Genomic DNA, 21,506 nt, shown 5'->3' with positions numbered 1-21,506 from the left:
TGAAGGGTCTAGGCCCGAAACGTCAGCCTCACTGCTCCTATGATGCTGCTTGGCCTGCTGTGTTCATCCAGCCCCCCCACCTTCCAGTCACAAACCATTTCAACTCCCCCTCCCACTCCCTCGGTGACATGTCCATCCTAGGCCTCCTCCAGTGTCACAATGACACCACCCGCAAACTGGAGGAGCAGCACCTCATATGCCGCCTTGGGGGCCTACAACCCAATGGTGTCAATATGGACTTTACCAGTTTCAAAATCTCCCTACCTCCCTCTCATCCCCACCTCCTTGACCTGACACAACCCGTCCGTCTTCTCTCCCACCTATCCACTCCTCTCACCTCACTGACCAATTCCCATCACTGCCTACCTGCACTCACCTATCACCATCCCACCTACCTTCCCCAGCCCCACCCCTCCTCTCTCTATTTACTTCAGAGCTCCCTTCCCCCTTCCCCATTTCTGAAGAAGGGTCCTGACCCAAAACGTCAACTTTCCTGCTCCTCTGAAGCTGCCTGGCCTGCTGTGCCCCTCCAGCTCCACACACAAGTGTACCGCATTTCAACATGTATTATATTTGGCATTTCACAGAACTGACCACAATTTCGAAAATTATTCAGACAATGCTTAAATTCTAGAAGGTATATTTACCACTGGTTCATGTAATACAGGATTAGTACGGCATATCTTAGTAAATTCACGAGGTACTGCGCACGACAAGAGTACAGTTGTCCAACCAACTTATATGCATGATATTTATTGCACTTCCTCCAGTTAACATTTATTGTTATGATAAAGAACATTATAATGTATGTCAAGCATGATTATCCCTTTAGAAATCTGTACCAGTAGCTATTTTCTTTTCATCAGGGTACACAGTTTTAACTTCAATTAAAAAGTGTTATAATTATTCCAAGTACAAATGTTCAGATATCAGACTTGAAATTACCCGCATTACGTCAGATAATTGATTTTTTTTGTCTTAATTTGGTACTGTCCAACCCTCCAACATGTATCCACAATCACAACAATGAATATCTGGGGCTTTTGTGGTGCAGTGGTTGTGGCCCTACTTTTCAGCCAGGAAACCCAAGTTCGAGTCCCACCTGGGACTGGTGTGCAATAATATTTCTGAATAGGATGATGCAAAAAAAATATTTACCTAGGGCTGTGCAATTTCTTTCATTATGATTATCAAATGAATCCTATCTGGTTCTTTTGATCTTCCTCAAGGTTAATAACCATTTAGAAAAAAATCCATTATGATACTTCTCAGTTCACTGTCACTTTTTGTCCAGTATCTTTCTGTTTAGTAAATACTAAATGTTGTATATCAAATGCCTTCAACAATTTTGATCACCCACAAACGGAAAATCTTCTCGTTTCAGGCATATTCCTTTTCATGTTTTTTAAATGTTTGTGTTTTATTCTCAAGATACTCTTTTTTCCATATTATATCGCCCAAAGGTCATCTTCAATTTTGATTGGTTCTACCATCTTTTCTTTTATACAGACATGAACATATGAAATAAGAGCAGAGTGGACCATTCAGCCCATCGAGCCAGCTCTGCCATTCAAGACGATCATGGCTAATTTGTTTGCATTTCAAAATTCCACATTCGTATTTACTGCCAAAACAAACATTACTCAACTTCCTTCATTTTTAATCCAACATTGTTATTCAATTCTTTAGGAGCTACTTTTAGAAATATTCTATTGCAACTTCACAATCCTTTGTGCCAATTTATCCTGTAATAGCTCACTCATCACCTTTCTAAAATCTGCTCGAATGCATTCTGGAGTTCCAGTTTTCAGGAGGATGATTTGCCCTTTCAAACTGGCTCATAAACCCTTTCATATTCTGTTTATTATTCAAGCTGTTCGTCCTCATTTAGCTAAGGTACCACACCTATTTCATTATTCAACCAGATTCAGCAGCAACTGCTACCTTACAGCACCGATTAGGATTCCTAGAGAATCCCTACAGTGTGGAAGCAGGCCATTCGGCCCATTGAGTCCATATCAACCCTCCAAAATGCATCCCACCCAGAACCATCCCTCTTCCCTATCCTTGTAACCCTGCTTTTTTTTTCCCTATTCATTTCATGGGACGTGGGCATCGCTGGCTAGCCAGCATTTCTTGCCCATCCCTAGTTGCCCTTGAGAAGGTGATGGAGAGCTGCCTTCTTGAACCGCTGCATTCCTCCTGCTGTGGGCTGACCACAATGCTATTAGGGAGGAAATTCCAGGATTTTCAAACAGCGACAGTGAAGGAACGGCAATATATTTCCAAGTCAGGATGGTGAGTGATTTGGAAAGTAACTTGGAGGTGGTGGTGTTCCCATATGTCTGCTGCCCTTGTCCTTCTTGATGGAAGTGGTCGTGGGTTTGTAAGGTGCTGTCCCAGGATCTCTGGTGAATTTCTACAGTGCATCTTATAGATAGTACACATTGCTGCTACTGAGCGTCGTTGGTGGAGGGAGTGAATACTTGTAAATGTAGAGCCAATCAAGCGGGCTACTTTGTCTTGGATGGTGTCAAGCTTCTTGAGTGTTGTTGGGGCTGCACTCATCCAGGCAAGTGGCGAGTATTCCATCACAGTCCTGACTTGTGCCTTGTAGGTGGTGGACAGGCTTTGAGGAGTCAGGAGATGAGTTACTCGCCGCAGTATTCCCAGCTTCTGGCCTGCTCTTGGTCAGATGTGGTCAGTCCAGTTGAGTTTCTGGTCGATGGTTACTCCCAGGCTGCTGATAGTGGGGGATTCAGTGATGGTAACACCACTGAATGTCAAGGGGCAGTGGTTAGAGGTCTCTTATTGTGATGGTCATAGCCTGGCATTTGTGTGGTGCGAATGCCACTTGTCACTTGTCAGCCCAAGCCTGGATATTGTCCAGATCTTGTTGCATTTGAACATGGACTGCTTCCGTATCTGCGGAGTCACGGATGGTGCTGAACATTGTGCAATCATCAGCGAACATCCCCACCTCTGAGCTTATGATGGAGGGAAAGTCATTGATGAAGCAGCTGAAGATGGTTGGGCCTAGGACACTACCCTGAGGAACTCCTGCAGAGACGTCCTGGAGCTGAGATGATTGACCTCCCACAATCACCACCATCTTGCTATGTGTCAGGTATGACTCCGAGCACCGGAGCGTTTGCCTTCCGATACCCATTGATTCCACTGATCCCATAGTTAATCCATCCAGCCTGCACATCCCTGCACATTATGGGCAATCCACCTAATTTGCACATCTTTGGTCTGTGGGAAAATATGCAAAATCCACACAGACAGTCACTCAAGGGTGGAATGGTGCTGGGAGACAGCAGTGATGACCACTGAGTCACCATGCTGGATTTTTCCTCATTTACACCCGCTCCATCCCTGTTAACAAGTGGATAACTAAAATCCAAATACTGTTGTGCCTATCCATTACACTAACTTGACAGCAATATCTGTCAAATTTCTTTCTTATAATTTAGATGCTTGTAAAACAACCCAAATGTAACCAGTCCTTTATCTCTCAGCCCCAATAAATTCACTCTCATAAATATCCTGCTAATATAAAATTTCTCTCCAGACATTACTTTCCATTTTACCAGTATTGCTACTCCATCTTTTATCTTTTCTATCCGGCTTACATTCATTATATCCCAATTCTGTATTACCATTTTTGTTAAGTTTGCTGCCAGGTTTCCACAAATGCTTAAAAAAAGTGTAGATAATCCTTAAAATAATTGCTCACAATTTGATATCATAATACATGCATACTATTTTGTCTCAAGTGTTTCAACAACTGAAGTATAGTTATGATTTTAATTTCACTACTCAATACCTCTCTTACTAAAATATCATCTTTTTCCAGGTTGAGATTATTTTCACATTCCACAATGTATTGTTTAGCCAACATGCTTATAAAAACCTATATCTCAAGGTTCATATTCAATTCCAAAATGTGCTATCCACCATTTACAAGACAAGTTAGGATGTGATAAACTAACTCCACTTATCTGGGTAAGTACAGCTCCATCAAAACTGAAGATGGTCTACACCATCACGAATATAAAATACCGTGCTCAACTGATACACCACCCACCGTCTGCCATGTTAGGCCCTCTACACCGAAAAAGGTGGCAGCAGCATATACAATATACAAAATTCACTGCAGCAACTCACCATGGCTCCTCTGATAGCACCTTCCAAACCCACAACCTCTACCACCTAAAGCCCAGGGCAATAAATACATGGGAACCCCATCACCTACAAGTTCCCTTCCAAATGACTTATCATCCAAACCTGGAGGTAATGCTGTATTTCTACACTGATGAACCAAAGTCAACGAACTCCAGTCCTAACAGCACTGTGGTATCCAGACCCTCCATGGACTGACGTGGTTTAAAACGTTGTTGTCGATGGAGAGATCATTCTCTTTACACGATGCCACTTTAACTGCAATTGAATTCTCATTAATTCAAATAACCCACAACTTGGTGTACCTAGTTCCACCTGTATTCCCACAAGTCAGAACTGTTGTAGAATTTTAATTATTCCTGCTATCATACACTTAATTGGAAATTCCACTTTTAACTCCTTTGCCAGTTATGAATATGACAACTCAACTTCTGGAAGTTATTCCTTTCATGACAATGACTGCAAAGGTAATGATGGAAAATTAATTTTTTTTTTTTTACTCATCACGAACCACCAGCAGAAATGCAGTTGGACCAAGGTTACAACTTTATGTCTAAAATTTTTCAGACACAAGTAATCTAGTTTCTTCAAAAGTTACATGACCTGTACATGGATGTCACACAGTTCCATTTTTATTTAAAACATAGCTGGTACCTTCTTTGCAACACACCAGAGAATACATGGGTTTTTTTACTGGAAGCTTACGCCTAACTTTGGCAGGACAGCTGCACCTTTGATATATGTATTATAAAAGGAGACAAAGGTATTCCGATCAAAAGGAAGTGTCAAAACAGCTTTTGGGAAACTGAAGGTTGGTCCATTTCATTAGGATTTTGTTGGCTGCCCCTGACTTTACCAAACCGTTCAAAGTGACAACTGATGGATGACTTGGGGATAGGATGCAGTCTTATTACAAGATGAAGAATCAGAACAGAGCGCCTATGGGATACATTTCTAAGAAATGGAACATGCAATGGAAAAAGGAGACTCAGATTATTACAGGCTACTAAACACTTTGAAGTTTCTATTAGTCACACTCATAACGCCCACATATTAATATACAGTGAGCAGAATTCCTTGACCTTCATGCAGAAATTTGAAACTCAACGACAGACTGTTTCAATGGAATGTGTTAATTGAACTGTGACAATTATCCATATGACTGGTAAAATTCATGTGATGGTAAATGCATGAAGACAAGAAGGATGCTGGAATAGTTTGCAAAATGAAGAAAAATTAAAAGAAATTGTATAGATTTTGTATAGAAAATAGAGTGAGGGTGAACTAATTTCATTTGCATGTTTTACTGTGTATATGTAGTATCTACCATATGATGAAATGCATTCAGAAAAGGCATTTCATCTTCTTTCAGGATGGAGGCATGGAAGAGCTACAAAAATTTTATTTAAAATATAACCTGTGGAAACAGCCTAAATAACCTTTTTTTTTCATACAACCAAAACGTTAAAATTGGAACTGTGTGGCATTCACATACTAGGTACACAAGGTCATGTAACCTTTGGAGAAGCTGGAATGTATACTCTTGAAAGGCTAGCTATCATTAGGTTCCTTTCGGTTGCAAAAACCACCCAGCAACAGCCTTTTATAGTGAAGCTTCAAGTTGTCACAAAATTTACAACAGACAATTACACTCCACACCTCCAGGAAGTCTGCAAGCCATGTTTCTTTCTAATTCTTCCTAGCAATTGGAGAAGAAACAACATGCAAAGACCCTCAAACAAGGAAATTCTAACGCAAGCTAAGATCCAGGTCCAATTGACCAGCTACCAACATGGGATCTTCTGAGGTTAACAACACGATATCCCTGACTAAACACAAAAAATCCAAGGGAAAGTCACCTTATTCCACCTTTGGACTGCTGATCCACAAAGCCGATAAGTTTTTTTTAATAAACATCAGGAAGGCCTTTTGTTTTTTGATTAAACTTGTTCATGCAAGGTTGGAAGGGAATTGTCAAGTGGTGGTGTTATCTCCTTTGTCCAAATAGATGCCAGATGTTGGAAATTTAGAAGGTTCAGTTGAAGGGCGAGTTACCACACTGCATCTTGTAGATGGTATACACTACTGCCACGTGTGTCAGGACGCAAATGCTTTGTTTACTTCCAGCTGGACTTTATTAGCAAATGAGATTTATATACAAACTAAGGGTTTAAACTATCATATTTCATAGTAACTTGATTAAACTTACACAATGCCATGGTGCTTTCATTAAAGGTGGTAGGGAGGGTGGTGAGGAGAGGGAGAAAGGTGTATTCAAGAGGAATGGAGGGAAGGAAAAGGATGTCTGAAGATTTAAGTGAAAATGGAGAGGGGCCTCAATACAAGATGAAAAACTGAAAGCCAAATGGAAGGGGTACATCCAGGTTTGGTGCTATCTCATTTCATCCTTACAAATAAATTTGTCAAACATTTCCTGCAAAAATTATTTACATTTCTCTTCCTAACCCAAGAGCACAAAAGGCATCCACCTCCAAACCACCCTGAACACTTGGCTGGTGACTTCGTGGCTATGTTATGGATGAATAAATGAAGGGATCTGGATACACAAGATAAAATCCCAACTGTTCAAGAATTGGAAGTCAGATAATAAATGAATCTAGTACAAAAGAAGTATCAACAAATGATCTTGTAACTACCATATTATTGTTTAAAAGCATCTGGTTCAGTAACGTCGTTTAGAGAAGGAAATCTCCCCTTTTCCAAGCTGACGTGCAAGTAATTCCAGCATCATAGCAAGGAGTGAATTAACTACTTGCTGAAATGATCTTAGTTCTCAAGAAGGATGCTCACCACCATTTCCTCAAGGGCAATTAGGCCTTACCAATACAGTCCACACCCTGCAATTTTTTTTTTTTTTTTTTTTAAACTGTCTGGTTTACCAAAAGACTTTGATCTCTCTGCCCTGTGTAGCTCATTCTTCATGGATGAATTTTTCTAATTCCTCCACAAATTTAAGTGAATACACATCAACCATATATACAAATTCTCAATTTGTGTACTCTGTTTTGGTGACTATTACAACTAATCTAGTAAGCAAAGTATTTGAAACTTTTACTAATCTAGTACCATTCATGACCTAACAGAAAGCAAAACTGCTCTGACATATAACTACCACAGGCATCACACTGGCGCAGTAGTTAGCACTGCTGCCTCATAGCGCCTGGGGATTGGGTTTGACTCCAGCCCTGGGCAAGTTGCATGTTCTCCCTGTGTCTGTTACGGGAATGGGATGGGTGATCAGTCTGGGTGGGATGCTCTTCGGATGGTTGGTGCTATTAATCTACAATTAGGTGTCAAATGTAGGTAAAATCCCATCAAAAGCTAAAAATTAGAATTCAAAGAATATAATGTGGGTTATCCGTAGAAAAATAAATCATGAAATCCAACTGCAAGTTAATTGGATCAATATCTTTCTGAGAATGCACTCTACCTCATCAATCTGGCCTACATGCAAGCTTGAGGTTATCTACCGTCAATGCACTATATGATGTGTAATTGTACCCGAGTAAAAAAAATTTGGCACATTTGCAGATTAATATTATCGGACATATTTTTAGACAGCTTCAAATATTACAAAACTTGTGCTGAGATTTAGTCATTTGTACAATGACAGAGGGGTTTCTTAAAAATTCTTCAGATATGGTGTCTCTGACACTACCCCATGATTTAATACCTATCGAGGTGATGGTGAAGAACTGCCTTTAGAACCACAGCAATCTGTGTAGCGAAAGTACTCCTACAGTGGCTTTGCATAAGGAATTCCAATATTTTTGCACCAGTTGCAACAAAAAAAAAGGCAATTTATTTTCTAGTCGGGAATGTGCACAACTTGGAAGTGAGCTTATAGACGGTGGCAGTCTTCTCATCCACATACTGTCCCTTGCTCGTTTATTTATCTACTCAGCGGTAGAAAGTACACTACTGTACTGGCAAATATAATCTGTTTTTATTTGTGAGCAACTATAGCCAGGATATAAAACTAATTAAAATTAATGGAATCTTGGTGGGATCACGAGGAGCCTGTGTGATCAATACAGACTTTCAAGCCTATTCTGTCATTCAATAAAATCATGCTTGGCTGAATCGTGGCCTGAACTCCACCTTCCTGCTTTATGATCACTTGCAGCTATGTTCTGGTTGAGTTCCTTCCGATATCAATTTCATTAAAAATTGATTTTTTCCAATTAGATACATTTGAGAATAGAATACTTGTCCTTTTTTTGTTCATCAAATCTTTGTCCCATTGAAGTACAGATGATTGTGTGAGGAGATGCATTAGGTTGGAAAGATCACTGAAATATGAAGTACATTGAATTGGATCATTTGTCATGTTTAATTTGGTGCTGCAGGATTTTTTTTGTACTGTCCTCATTGTACAGTTGGACCTTTGGAAGACAGTTATTTTTGCTGTTGATTCGGGGATGTGGACTTTGCTGACTGCTCCAGTATTTATTGCCCATCCCTTTTTGGCCTTGAAGCTGACATAGTGAATTGCTCTTGCAATGTAGTCCTTTTGGTGTATGTATTACCACATTGCTGCTGGGGAGAGAAAGTTCCAGGATTTTGTCCCAGCGATAGTGAAGAAATGGCAATATATTTCCACTAACCATTTTGACTTTCAAAATAGAAGCTGAGCTAATAGGCTGTGGCATTGGGGCCCTGGAAGCCATTCAAGTTGGAGGGAATGAAAAGGAATGTAAAGGACCATGTGGGGGATTTCCATGGTTTTTTGCAGCAGGGAGCAAGAATCCAGGTGCTGTCTTGTCTGCCTGGCCAGCATTCAGTCTATACATTCTGGAAAAGAATTTGCAGTCATGAGGGGAGGATCCAGCCTTTGGGCTCCACACTGGCACCAACATCATTAGGTGGAATGAGGAAAAAAGTTCTGCTGAGGGAGTAAGAGAAGTTAAATGTCAAATGAAGAAGCAAAACCATAAAAGCAATCATCTGCGGATCATCAGGTGAACCACAGTATAGTGGAACACATTTCTTTTAAAAAAAAAAGAAACACCTGCAGACAGAGGACTATCTAAAATATATCAAGAGTTCTTAACGTGTTCAGCAATAGAGCTTTTCAATGCACTGATTAGCGTAACAAGAAAAATTTAAAAAGGACAGAAACAGAAGTAAGTAGAAATTCAGTGAGTATAAACTCAGTGCACTTTGCAAGATACACCATTTTTGCATTTATATAGCACCTTTAAAACAGAAAGCATCTCAAGACACTCCACACTGGAGTTAACAAATATATTTTAATATGATCTAGCGATTAAGGAGTTTTCACGGTTAAAGCAGCCATAAAATGGTAAATATACAGATAGAGAAAAATAAGTTAATACTAGACAGTCAATATAGCTTTGTCAAGGGTAGGTCATGTCTGAAAAATTTAATTCAATTTCTTTGACAAGGTGACACACAGTGGATGTTGTATATTTGGACTTTCTGAAAGCATCTGATACAGTGCCACATGGTAGGTTATTTAGCAAATTAGAAATGGTTGGGATTGATGGGTCCTTGGCAGCACGGATTAGAAATTGGCTAAAAGATACAAAACCCAGGATAGGTATTGATGGGCATTTCTCAGATTGGAGACAATTTGAAAGTGATGCTCCCCAGTGATCGGTTTTGGGAGACTTTCTTTCTCTGATTTATATAATGATTCGGAAATGAGTTTTGAGGGTAAAATATCTAAATTTGTAGATGATACTAAGCTGGGGAGCATAGTGAATTGTGAGGATGATGTGGAGTGACTTCAGACAGACATCGAAAAGTTGGCCACATAGGCAGACACCTGGCAGATGAATTTCAATGCAGAGAAATGTGAGGTCACACATTTTGGTAGAAGAAACACAGAGACAATACAGGCTCAAAGGTCCAACTTTAAGGGGAGTACTCCTTTTTTTATTTGTAGGATGTGGGCCTCGCTGGCTGTCCAGTATTTATTGCCCAAGGTGCCCATGAGAAGGTGTAGAGTTGGATGAACACAGCAGGCCAAGCAGCATCATAGGAGCAGGAAGGCTGACGTTTCGGGCCTAGACAGAAGGGTGTTGGTGAGCTGCAGTCAATGTGCTGTGGGTTGACCTACAATGCCATTAAGGAAGGAATTCCAAGAGTAGAGGGGCCTCACTGTTCACTCTTCTCTGAAGGTGGCCAGGCAAGTTGAAACAGTTGTTACAAACGTTTGTAAGATCCTTTGGTTTACAAACAGAGGCACAGAATTTAAAAGCAAAGAAGTGATATTAAACCTCTACAAATCATTGGTCAGACCACGTATGCAGTATTATGTTCATTTTCTGGCCACCTTATTTAAGGAAGGACATTAAAGCCCTGGAGACAGTTCAATAGAAATTGAGTAGATTGATACCAGGAATGAACGATTTTAGATAGAAGGAAAGATTAGAGGGATTGGGTTTATTTTCCTTGGAGCAGAGAAATTTAACAGAAGGCGACCTTATTGAGATTTTCAAAATTATGAGCAATTTTGACAGGGTAAGGAAGGATATTCTATTTCCATGATTTCGTACGTCAGTAACCACAATTTCAACATTGTCAGCAAGAGAGCTAGCAGTGAGATGAGGAGGAACTTCTTTACTTGGAGAGTGTTAGGATTTAGAATGTGCTGCCTGGGAGAGTGGTCCAGGTGGAATAAATAGGTGGTTTCAAAAGAGATCTGGATATATATATGAAAGTAGTGAAGTTAGAGGGCTATGGAGATCGGGCTGGAGATTGGGACCAGCAGGGTAGATCTTTTACGAGCCAGTAGACACACCCCAGTCACTGGAAGTGTCCCTGATTTCCCATGTCACACAGGAGGAACATTCTGTCTGGCTGAGCTGCTTTGCCACGACCTACCCTTAAACTATTCTTGGTTTATTTCCTTTAGTGTAATGAATATTAAATATATACGAAGGGTCTTGTTTTATTCCTTATCTTGTTCTTAAATCTAAAACTTAAACAGAAATCAATTTTTAAAGACTGCAAGGGGAAATACTCACCAAATTTCTAACCAAGACCACTATTCATCTTTTTCCTTAGTCAACCACTGATGGTGGGTTCCCTTGGGATTTTTCTTCATAGGAAGCATGAACTTATTCTGAATATTCTAAAATATCTCTTTAATTGTTTGTCATTTCTTTTCTATTTTACATTATTCCAGTTCACTTCAGCCAGTTCTGTTTTAAAGCTCACATCGTTTTCCTCACTCAAATGTAATGCACAAGTCTTAAAGCTACTTCCCTCTCCTTCAAATTGCATGTAAAATTCAATCAAATGATCACTGCTGCTTCCTTTAGATGCCTTTCTTCTGAGGTCATTAATCCCATCACATCACACAACATGAAGTCTAATAGAGCCCGCTTTCTGGTTGGCTCCATATCATGCTGCTCTAAAACTATTTCAAAAGCATTTTGTTAACTCCTCATCAAGACTATTATTGCCAATCTGGTTTCCAGTTTATATGTAGATTAAAATCATCCATGAATACTGTTTCCCCCTTTATCACAACTACCCAATATTTCCTCTTGTACACTTAGAGTTACAGAGCACGGAAATAGACCCTTCAATTCAATTAGTCCATGCTGACCATAATCCCAAAATAAACTAGTCCCACCTGCCTACACTTGGCCCATATCCTTCCAAACACTTCTTATTTGTGTATTTATCGAAATGTCTTTTAAATGTATAAGTAAGCCCTTCACTAAAATTCTTGATAAAAATCTTATTAGAAATAACAACAGAATTGTTCCATGTGTTCCAATTCTAATTTCTGCAATAGACTCTTTCACTCCTTCAGTGATACAACTAGATGCACAAGAAGGTGTACAGAAAGTAGACCAATATGTAGCTTGCTTAAATTTTTCTCAACTGTAAAGAAGAATTTTCATAGAGCCAAGATTAACCTAACTATGTTCTAAAATTACACATTTGTACCCGAATTGTCCTCTAAGGCCAAATCCTGTGAACAGACTATTTCTGGCATCTCACAGGGTTTCTCATAGCTTCTTATCCATAGCTTCTATTCATCGCTACCATGTTTTTCCTACATTATGGTTATTTTTGAGGATCTGTAGATTTCACCCCGTTGCGACTTCCTTCCCCTACTATTCATCATCTCTGCCCAAACTGATTCTAATATACTCGTCTACACTTCCTTACCTCCACCTATCCTGCCCTCCCAAATCCAGGTCACCTCTAACGATTGCACCAATACCATCTTTGATTAGGAGCACCACCCCTCCATATTTATGTAGCTTTCTGTTTTCCCTGAATGTCACATTGTGTGTTTAAAGGACACAATCTTTGTCGTCCTGCAGCCATATTCCTGTAATGGCCTCTGGTCATGTATATTCCCTTCAATGTATGCAGTCAATTAATTTACTTTGTTATGAATGCTGTGACATTCAGATACAGTGCCTTTTTAATTTCGTTTTTTATATTGGTAGCAAATAGTCTTCACTACTGCTATATTCTTAGTTTTGTTTCTTTCTGACCATTTCTACCATTCGCTGATCTTCATTTTCCATATTAGTACTTTTCTCTCTTGCCCCAAAGGGGCTGTAAAAGTGATGGTTTTTATGCCGTTGGGAAGGGGCGAAGCAGAGCAAATGGAAGAGGTCAGAGAGGTGCCCAGAGAAAAATGCAAAGGGAGTGCTGATTATAGTAGAGAAGGTACACAGACGAACAGTGGACATTATTTGTTGGTGTTAACAGCAGAAAGTGGTCAGTTCCACCAAGACCAAACTCATGCAAACAAGACACAGTGGGAGTAATCAAAATGAGGGACAGAGTTCACGGTCTGAAGTTGCTGAACTCAGTGTTTATCAGGTTATCAATGGTCTTGACAAGGTGCGTGTGGAAAGAATGTTTACTTTTGTGGATGATTCCAGAACAAGGGAGACCATGTTTTAAAATCAGGTCTTGACCATCTTACAAAAGAGTTAAGGAAAATTTCTTCTCCTACAGGGTTGAGAGATTTTGGAACACACTGTCTCCGAAGGTAGGGTCATTGAATATTTTTATGGCAGAGATTGAAAGATTCTTGCTGGGCAAGGAAATCATAGTTTATCAAGGGCAGATGGGAATGTGGAAGTCAGACACAAACAGATCAACCATGATCTTACTCAGTGGTTTAAACGACTGAACGGCCTATTTCTGTTCCTGACGTGCTTGGTATGTTTGTATCCATCTCCAACCTCAGTATTTTACACTGCTCAGGTACCCACACACTGCAATCAATTGAGATCAACTGAATTGGAAATAATTTCCACGCATGCGGATACTCTTACTAAATAATCCCTTGAAAAAGTCAGACTGTTTTTGGATATCAAATTTTGCCAGATTGACTAAAAATTCCAAACATTTCATTTTTTAAAAAAAAGTTTATCTTTATCTTAGTTGCTATCTTGATCCAAACACATTCACTTATTTTGCCACCTGAAAATTTAAAGTGATAGGTTTTGAACATTTTTAACTTTCTGGTATATGTGTGAATCATTCAATGAGATTTGCTGTCCACCTCTTTATGGACATTACTGTTGCTGCAGCCAAGCCATCCACTTGACTTAGTGCCAGATTTAAAATTGCCACTAATAAAAAAGGGAAAAAAAATCACACCACAGTAATTGGTAGATCATTGTGGGGAACTTTCTCTGAGGTCACTGGCAACACCCTTGCAGGAAATCATTGCTATTTTGCACACTGATCTCTGAAAAACAGTGTAACTCAGATTCTTACAGTCCAAACAAGTTAAACACTACTCTCTGCATTCTGACTACTAAACTTATTGCTGCCACACAGCCTTTAAAATGTGTGATAATTTTATCAACTAGTCTCTTATTCAAACATTAAGCATCTTTCAAAATCCTCATACAACTACTAATGGCTTCTCATTTTCTGAAGTACTAATTTTATGAGTATTACTCTCCTAAAACAGATTCTCTTCAAATATTAACCAAGAATCACCATTGATCGAAATTAATTCTTAGTGCACCTGTACCTAGGATTTGGATAAATCTTGGCCAATTTCCATACAATACTTCTCATTAACATTTCCTTAGTAACATTTTTTGGACATATAATACATATAATCTAAAGCCTTTGATTGGGTTAAAATCTTGCCTTTCACTCCAGAATAATATTTTGTAGAAAGAGAGATTTTAGTGTGATTTTAAGTGGATTACTTTAAAGAACTGCCATTAAAAGGGGTTGCATTTTATAATAGGATTAACACTCATCTTTCACCAAGTCAACATGACAGGATGAATGGCTGCACTTTCTGCTGGTTATGAAGGTCTCAAGTGAAATAAGACTGACGATTGCCTCATGTGAATTCCTATTGTGTATCGGTCCACAGCAGATAACTGCCCTCAATTCAGCACTAAACAATTAATATCACTCATAGAGGGCACAAGATGCAGTATAAAAAGCGTAAAAGCACATCCAAGTTTCCCATCCATACTAGAGGGCAGTACAGAGGAACCTTTATGATGAATCTAACTGTGCTGCATTTATTTTGGGAACGCGGAAGCTAACACCAATGTCACCCACTTTTAAACATTCAATTTACCACGTTTCGTTTTTAAAAAAGGGACCAAACAGTCATCTGCTGCCAGATGACTATCTAAAACTGATATCAGGAGCTCTTAATAGAAAACAGATATTTTTGATGTTTTTGGCAATAGACTGCAGAACTACTTAATGCATTGAATAGTGTAACAAGAAAATTTAAAAAAAGAACAGAAACACAATTAAGTATAAACTCAGTGCACTTTGTAAGACACACCTCACTATCATTTATATAACACTTTTAAAACATAAACCATCCCAAGACACTACACACTAGAATTAAAAATTATGTTTTAATATGATCTAGTGGTTAAGAAGTGTTCAAGGTCAATGCAGCAAGAAAATGTCTAAGGATACTAAAAGCAGTATATTGTGGAGGCAATGGTAATAATCTTCCAATCCTCCCTTGATGCAGGGCAGTGCAGATATGCAAATGTTACAAACTTTTTTTAAAAATAAAAGTACAAAATAAAGGCAATTTCTTCTCATCTCAGTTTTAACCTGCTACTCCTTATCCTAAATCTATTACTGCTCCTTCTAGATTATTCCACAAGAGGAAACATCCTCTCTACATCTACTTTGTTCACTCCCTTTAGAATCTTACATAACTCACGTTTGATAAAGCCGTCCATTTTTTGATTATTCAACAAGTCATGACTGCCCCCAAACACATCTACACTTTTTTTTTCTGAATATTAATGTCCGATTTGGATTCCGAAAGTAATAGCAAATTTTCCCCACCATTAATGCCAAAAGGAGAACAGAACTTTAAGTTATTACAAGTATTTCTCAGATATTTATTATTAAAATGTTGAGATTGCTCATTTTAAACCTGGTACAGCACATTACTAACATGCCAATACCCAATCAAATCCCACAAGAAGAAATATCCACTGCAACCTTGCACCCAAGCTTGGGAAATGAACTTACTAAAATAACTTGGTAGGATAAATAAGTAACCGTAATAATTCCACAATAATTGCAAGAAACAATTCAAATTTTGTCAGACACCTTAACAAATTGAGCTTATTGTGATTGTATAATCTCCTAGACAGAAATAGATTTTAAATTCACTTTCAGAAGATATTCAATGAAACGCACACAACGCCCTAATCCACACTATGGACGTCAATTTTTAAGTTAATATCAAAACATTCAAATAAAAAGCTAAACAAAGCCATTGCCACACTCTTTAAGATGCCACAAATTTAAACAGAAGAAAAGAACAATGCAAGAGCAAACAGGAAAAGCTTCTGAGCTTAAAAGGACTGCTGAAAGGCCGATTCAGAAATTGCCATTGCCTACAAGTCTGCTACTTTTGATGGTAGAGCAACGACCTGTCATATTAGTGGTTTTAATCTGAGGAGCTCTACACTTAGCCATAGTAAGTGTAATTTTCATTTAATGTATTGGTTTCAATACACTAAACATTTGACAAATCTTGGTCTAAGACAGTGAGAGTTCCTTGTACACAGAGCCTTAGATATTTCCAATTGCTGTCACGTACACAAACAGGCAAAAGAACAAATTTGCATATGTTCATGATTATGTTTCTGCCTCCTTGCTTTCTCTACGCATCCGCCAGTAATGTAAAAACTGCTGTCACAGCAAAATAGCAACAAACCAGCATCTTCCAGAATATCCATACTTTCTAATACTGCTCAACATTGGATGTCAGTGCTTCATGCTTTCATGAAGCAGCAAAAAAATTTTCCGAGTTGGGTCTTGTTTCCACTGAAAAGATTTATTCCTTGCCATTTGTACATGATTACAATGTGTGCACAGTAGCTACTGCTTCTGACAGCTGAACTAATAAATTCAGTCAGTGCGACATGATAATAGCATTTCAACCTGTGTGAATGTTTTGATTCCAAATTAGGCATTTCACATCCAGAATGAAACAAGAAGTAATTCAAAACTGTATTCTCACAAGCCACAAATTACACTACAGATATATTGGTCCCTATGTCAAGATTTAAAAAAAAAAATCCAGAGGAATTACAACTCCTCATCACTATCCAAGGACACCAGCTAGTCTGCAAATCTCACTTATCAAGTGAGAATGCAACCAGATTTGCAATGTCTCTCCATGATAGAACATATCGTCATAAGCTGACAAGATTTATGCAAATATCTTCAGTGACTGCTGTGTTGACAAATGCAACTGCCAGACTTCATCCACAATGCCAAATATGAGTGAATAACCAGTTAGTTTTTTGGTGATGTTTGAGAGGAAAAGAATGTTGACACCTGGCCAACTGTGTTTTGAATAGTGCCATAGGACCTAACATGCTTTGCTAAACCACTCAAACTGAATGACAGCAGAGGATGCATGTTTATATCACAGTACAAAGTTTGAATTCACAAAGCCTTAAACCAGAGGCAAAAGTGCAAACACATGCAAGTGTTGGCTGCATAGAGAAGACACTGCACAAAGCATCAACAGAAAAACAGGAAAAATTTTGTTTTAAAATAAGGTTATGAAGCCATCCAAACAAATGTCCAATCATAACACTGCATAGCAACACTTGTACAGTTTTTTTTAAAACTTTTAAAAACAAGACAACTAGGCACATTTAGTTCCAGTAACACACGAACAGGACTTCTCAACGGATCAGACACTGTATAGTGGACATGGAAGATTGATAAGGAAGGATCTTCCAGTTTCCTTTACCATAGCTTAAGCTGAGTACATCCAGTTCAGAGGGGTGCAATGTTATCAAATTAGCACAAAAAAACCTACATCAGCTCTAGCAGTAACTGAATATTTCTTATTCCAGAATTAGATCGTGTATGGTTCTTAAGTTGGTCATTAATGAGACCAAATAAAGGGGAATAAAATATAATAAATTACGTAACTAAAATACACAGAAAGACGGAGATTGTAGGGACGAACTCTGTACAAATAGTAAATGTTTGGCTCGAATTTAACTATAAAAGATTTGTAATTGTTAACCTCAGAATGCTTGGATCGACAGTCGGGGTTCAGCTTTTCCCGCAGTACGTCAGCCAGTGACAGTTACCGTTGCGGTTCTCAGGAGCCGGGGGTGTGGGGGTCAAGAAAAGACTGCTGTTACTCAAACCGCCACACAGTACAAGTACCAACAGGCGGGAACCTCCTGACAGCACAGCCCGAGGCTGTGGCCTACCTCTGTGCTTCCCACATTCAAACGCGCGGCGTTTAAAGGCATCCGATTAAAAGTAAACGTGTTAATTAAACCCGTCTCGGACGCAAAAATCACAGGTCAACCACACCCCGCCCCCAAATCCTGGGCCGCTCACACCCGGGACGTGGCGGAAAAAGAAGGAAAAACTCACCTGGATTCGAGATATCGAGCCTTGTACCGGTCCCTCAGAATCAGATTTAGGATTCATAGGAGGGACCGGGACTAGTAAGACCCCGCCTGGGCTTCGCACCCAGAGCGCGTTTTTTTTTCGGGTTACATTCGCCCAACACTACTGCTGTTATTACCGCCGATACCTCCGCCAACACTGCCACTCCTCCCGCACTTTAGGCCATAGGACTGCCAGTATCCCAGGGTGCTGCGTGCAGAGAGGGTCTCCGAAATCGGACTGCTAGTATCCCAAGGTGCTGCGCGCTGAGGAAGTGGCTGTCTTGTTAGTCTAATGTCTACCTTGTTCTGGATCCTGGCCAAAGCCAGCGTTCTCTATTCACTGTATTGTGATTTCAAATCACAAAAAGACAATGCAAGATTAGCTGAGAGTCATTACATTTATTCGTAAGAAATGAATGGAGTTGAAGAAGGAAATATTCAATGTGAGAAAAGGTTCCGCCGGGTGGAGGAGAGCAGTTGATGGTGGTGTTGTATAACCTGGTGTTGTGTGACTTCTGACTTTGTCCACCCCAGTCCAACACCGGTACCTCCGTATTTTGGAAAATACTACACAGCTTCTGATAAATGCAAATCAAGCATGTTCCAAACAAATAGACTGAGCAATTTACAAAATGGTACTAACATGGCATCTTTTAAATTTGTTGAGCAGATATAGGTAACCTAATATTTTGGATTAAATAAGACCAGAAAATGTTGGAAACACCGTCATATCAGCCAGCGTTTGTGAGAAGAAAATTACACCTCCAAGAGGAAAAGGGGGATGATCTGTAAACTGCTTCAAAATAAAATCTGTTAAGTGTTTAGTGATATTAACATAGTATATTTAAGAAAAGTGTACTTATGAAAGTCCATCACCTTGAAACGTTACCTCTGTTTATTCACAGATGCAGCCCAGCCTGTTGATCATGTCCAGTAGTTTCCATTTTTCAGATAACAGGTGAATAGTTGAGGTGGTGGATTAAATCAGGGTGAATTTGAAATGGAAGCAAGAAAAGATTACAAAATGGAAGGGAATTCAGAAGCCTGAGAAGGAAAAAGTAGACTAATATTAAGTGTGCAAGTTGCCTCAACACCAACAGTTTCCTTGCCCTAAATGTCTCCTTTTCAACACAAACATTGAATCCCAATGCACCTTCAACCCCTTTCTTGGACAGTTTGAAAAGAGGTTTAGGAAGTCTCCATCAACTGCTCTCCTCCACCCGGTGGAACCTTTTCTCACATTGAATATTTCCTTCTTCAACTCCATTCATTTCTTATGAATAAATGTAATGACTCTCAGCTAATCTTGCATTGTCTTTTTGTGGGATATGTGGATCACTCTTCATTCCAGTTCTATTCAGAACCAGTTCCTCTTTCTTTTCCAGGACATTAATAACTATATAGTGCTGTTTCTCGCTCTGAACTGGAAAATTTCATCACTATGTGTTCAAATTACAACCCTTCTCTCATCTCCAGAAAACACTGTGGATCAGTTAATAGCACTTACATTTTTGAATCACAAGGTTCTGGCTTTAACTCCCAATTCTTGATTTGATTTGATTGCAGAAATCTAGACTAACACTCAGGTACTACACTGTTGTCAAATCAGAATTTAAACAAAGCCCTGTTTGCCCTCTCAGGTAAAAGTTGGGAAGAAAATGAAAAGAGTAAATAAAGAAATGCACATTACAGGCAATTATTTTGTTAGAAAATTTCAATGTGTGAAATATCTGACGAGCATCCCACAATTTGTCAAGTGAATATGGCTAATTCATTTTATAGCTGCTCTTGGGATGTGAACAATGATATGTATAAATGTTACTTATTAATTTTAAAGTCTAACGTCCTAATCAACAGATCAGTGTTGGAACCGATGTATCCAATACTGCAGTGCTCAAAATGCATGAATGCTGAAGCAGATTTGCGCTCTGACTGCTCCCAAAATGTCTGGGATTCAAACATGGCAGCAATCAATTGGAGAAAAGTCAAATCCATAAATTAAGCTGACAGAATTGGTGAGGACCTGCTGTCTGATCACATGGTGTTTCTCTCTCGTGCTTACTGCAAACACTTTCATTAGTGTAAGGATGTGGCATACCGCAGGGATCAGTGCTTAGGCCCCAGCTATTCAACAATATACCAATGATATGGATAAGGGAATCAAATGTAATATTTCCCATTTTGCTGATGGCACATAACTAGGATGGAGAGTGAGTAGTGAGAAGGACATAAAGAGGCTTCAGGATGATTTAGACAAGTTCAGTGAGTGGGCAAATACATGGCAGATGCAGTACAATGTAGATACATATAAAGTTGTCCACTTCAGTAGAAATACCAGAATGGCACAATATTATTTAAATGGTTATAAATTGAGAAATGTTGATGTACAGAGGACCCTGGGGGTTATTGTACATCAGTCATTGAAAGTAAGCATGCAAGCGCAGCTTGCAATTAGGAAGACAAGTGGTATGTAGCCCTTCATTGCAAGAGAATTTGAGTACAGAAACAAGGAAGTCTTAATATAGCTATACAGGGCCCTTGGTGAGAACACACCTGGAGTATTGTGTGCAGTTTTGGTCACCTTACCAAAGAAAAGATATCCTTCCAGAGATGGCGAGTAGAAAAGGTTCACCAGACTTATTTCTAAGATGAGATAACAAGGTGTAGAGCTGGATGAACACAGCAGGCCAAGCAACATCAGAGGAGCAGGAAGGCTGACGTTTCGGGCCTAGACCCTTCTGCAGAAATGGGGGAGGGGAAGGGGGTTCTGAAATAAATAGGGAGAGAGGGGGAGGCGGAAAGAAGATGGATAGAGGAGAGGATAGGTGGAGAGGAGACAGACAGGTCAAAGAGGCGGGGATGGAGCCAGTAAAGGTGAGTGTAGGTGGGGAGTTAGGGAGGAGATAGGTCAGTCCAGGGAGGACGGACAGGTCAAGGAGGCGGGATGAGGTTAGTAGGTAGGAGATGGGGGTGGGGCTTGAGGTGGGAGGAGGGGATAGGTGGGAGGAAGAACAGGTTAGGGAGGCGGGGACGAACTGGGCTGGTTTAGGGATGCGATATGGGGAGGGGAGATTTTGAAGCTTGTGGTCCACATTGATACCATTGGGCTGCAGGGTTCCCAAGCGGAATATGAGTTGCTGTTCCTGCAACCTTCGGGTGGCATCGTTGTGGCACTGCAGGAGGCCCAGGATGGACATGTCGTCTGAGGAATGGGAGGGGGAGTTGAAATGGTTCGCGACTGGGAGGTGCAGTTCTTTGGTGCGAACCGAGCGTAGGTGTTCTGCAAAGCGGTCCCCAAGCCTCCGCTTGGTTTCCCCGATGTAGAGGAGGCTACAACGGGAACAGCGGATGCAGTATACCACATTAGCAGATGTGCAGGTGAACATCTGCTTGATATGGAAC

The 21,506-nt window shown here is 39.7% G+C and overlaps 1 protein-coding gene across 7 annotated transcripts in view; it reads right to left on the bottom strand.

The window, feature by feature from the left end:
- Window positions 1–18,350, bottom strand: part of LOC109927349 (F-box only protein 34) — a 36,744-nt gene extending 18,394 nt beyond the window's left edge. For 6 of the 7 annotated variants that reach the window (XM_048599795.1, XM_048599794.1, XM_048599792.1 and 3 more), the window contains exon 1: window positions 18,088–18,350. The gene's annotated coding sequence lies outside the window, so the exon portion shown is untranslated. Of the gene's footprint in view, window positions 1–17,725; window positions 17,953–18,087 lie in introns of those variants that run through there. The other variant, XM_048599796.1, reaches the window with a different exon arrangement.
- Window positions 18,351–21,506: the final 3,156 nt, after the last annotated feature.

Source organism: Rhincodon typus, chromosome 8 (genome assembly GCF_021869965.1).
Source record: "Rhincodon typus isolate 14 chromosome 8, sRhiTyp1.1, whole genome shotgun sequence".
In the NCBI taxonomy this organism is placed as follows: domain Eukaryota; kingdom Metazoa; phylum Chordata; class Chondrichthyes; order Orectolobiformes; family Rhincodontidae; genus Rhincodon; species Rhincodon typus.
The sequence above is the reverse complement of the archived record's forward strand: the minus strand, read 5'-3'. Positions and strand labels throughout refer to the sequence as shown.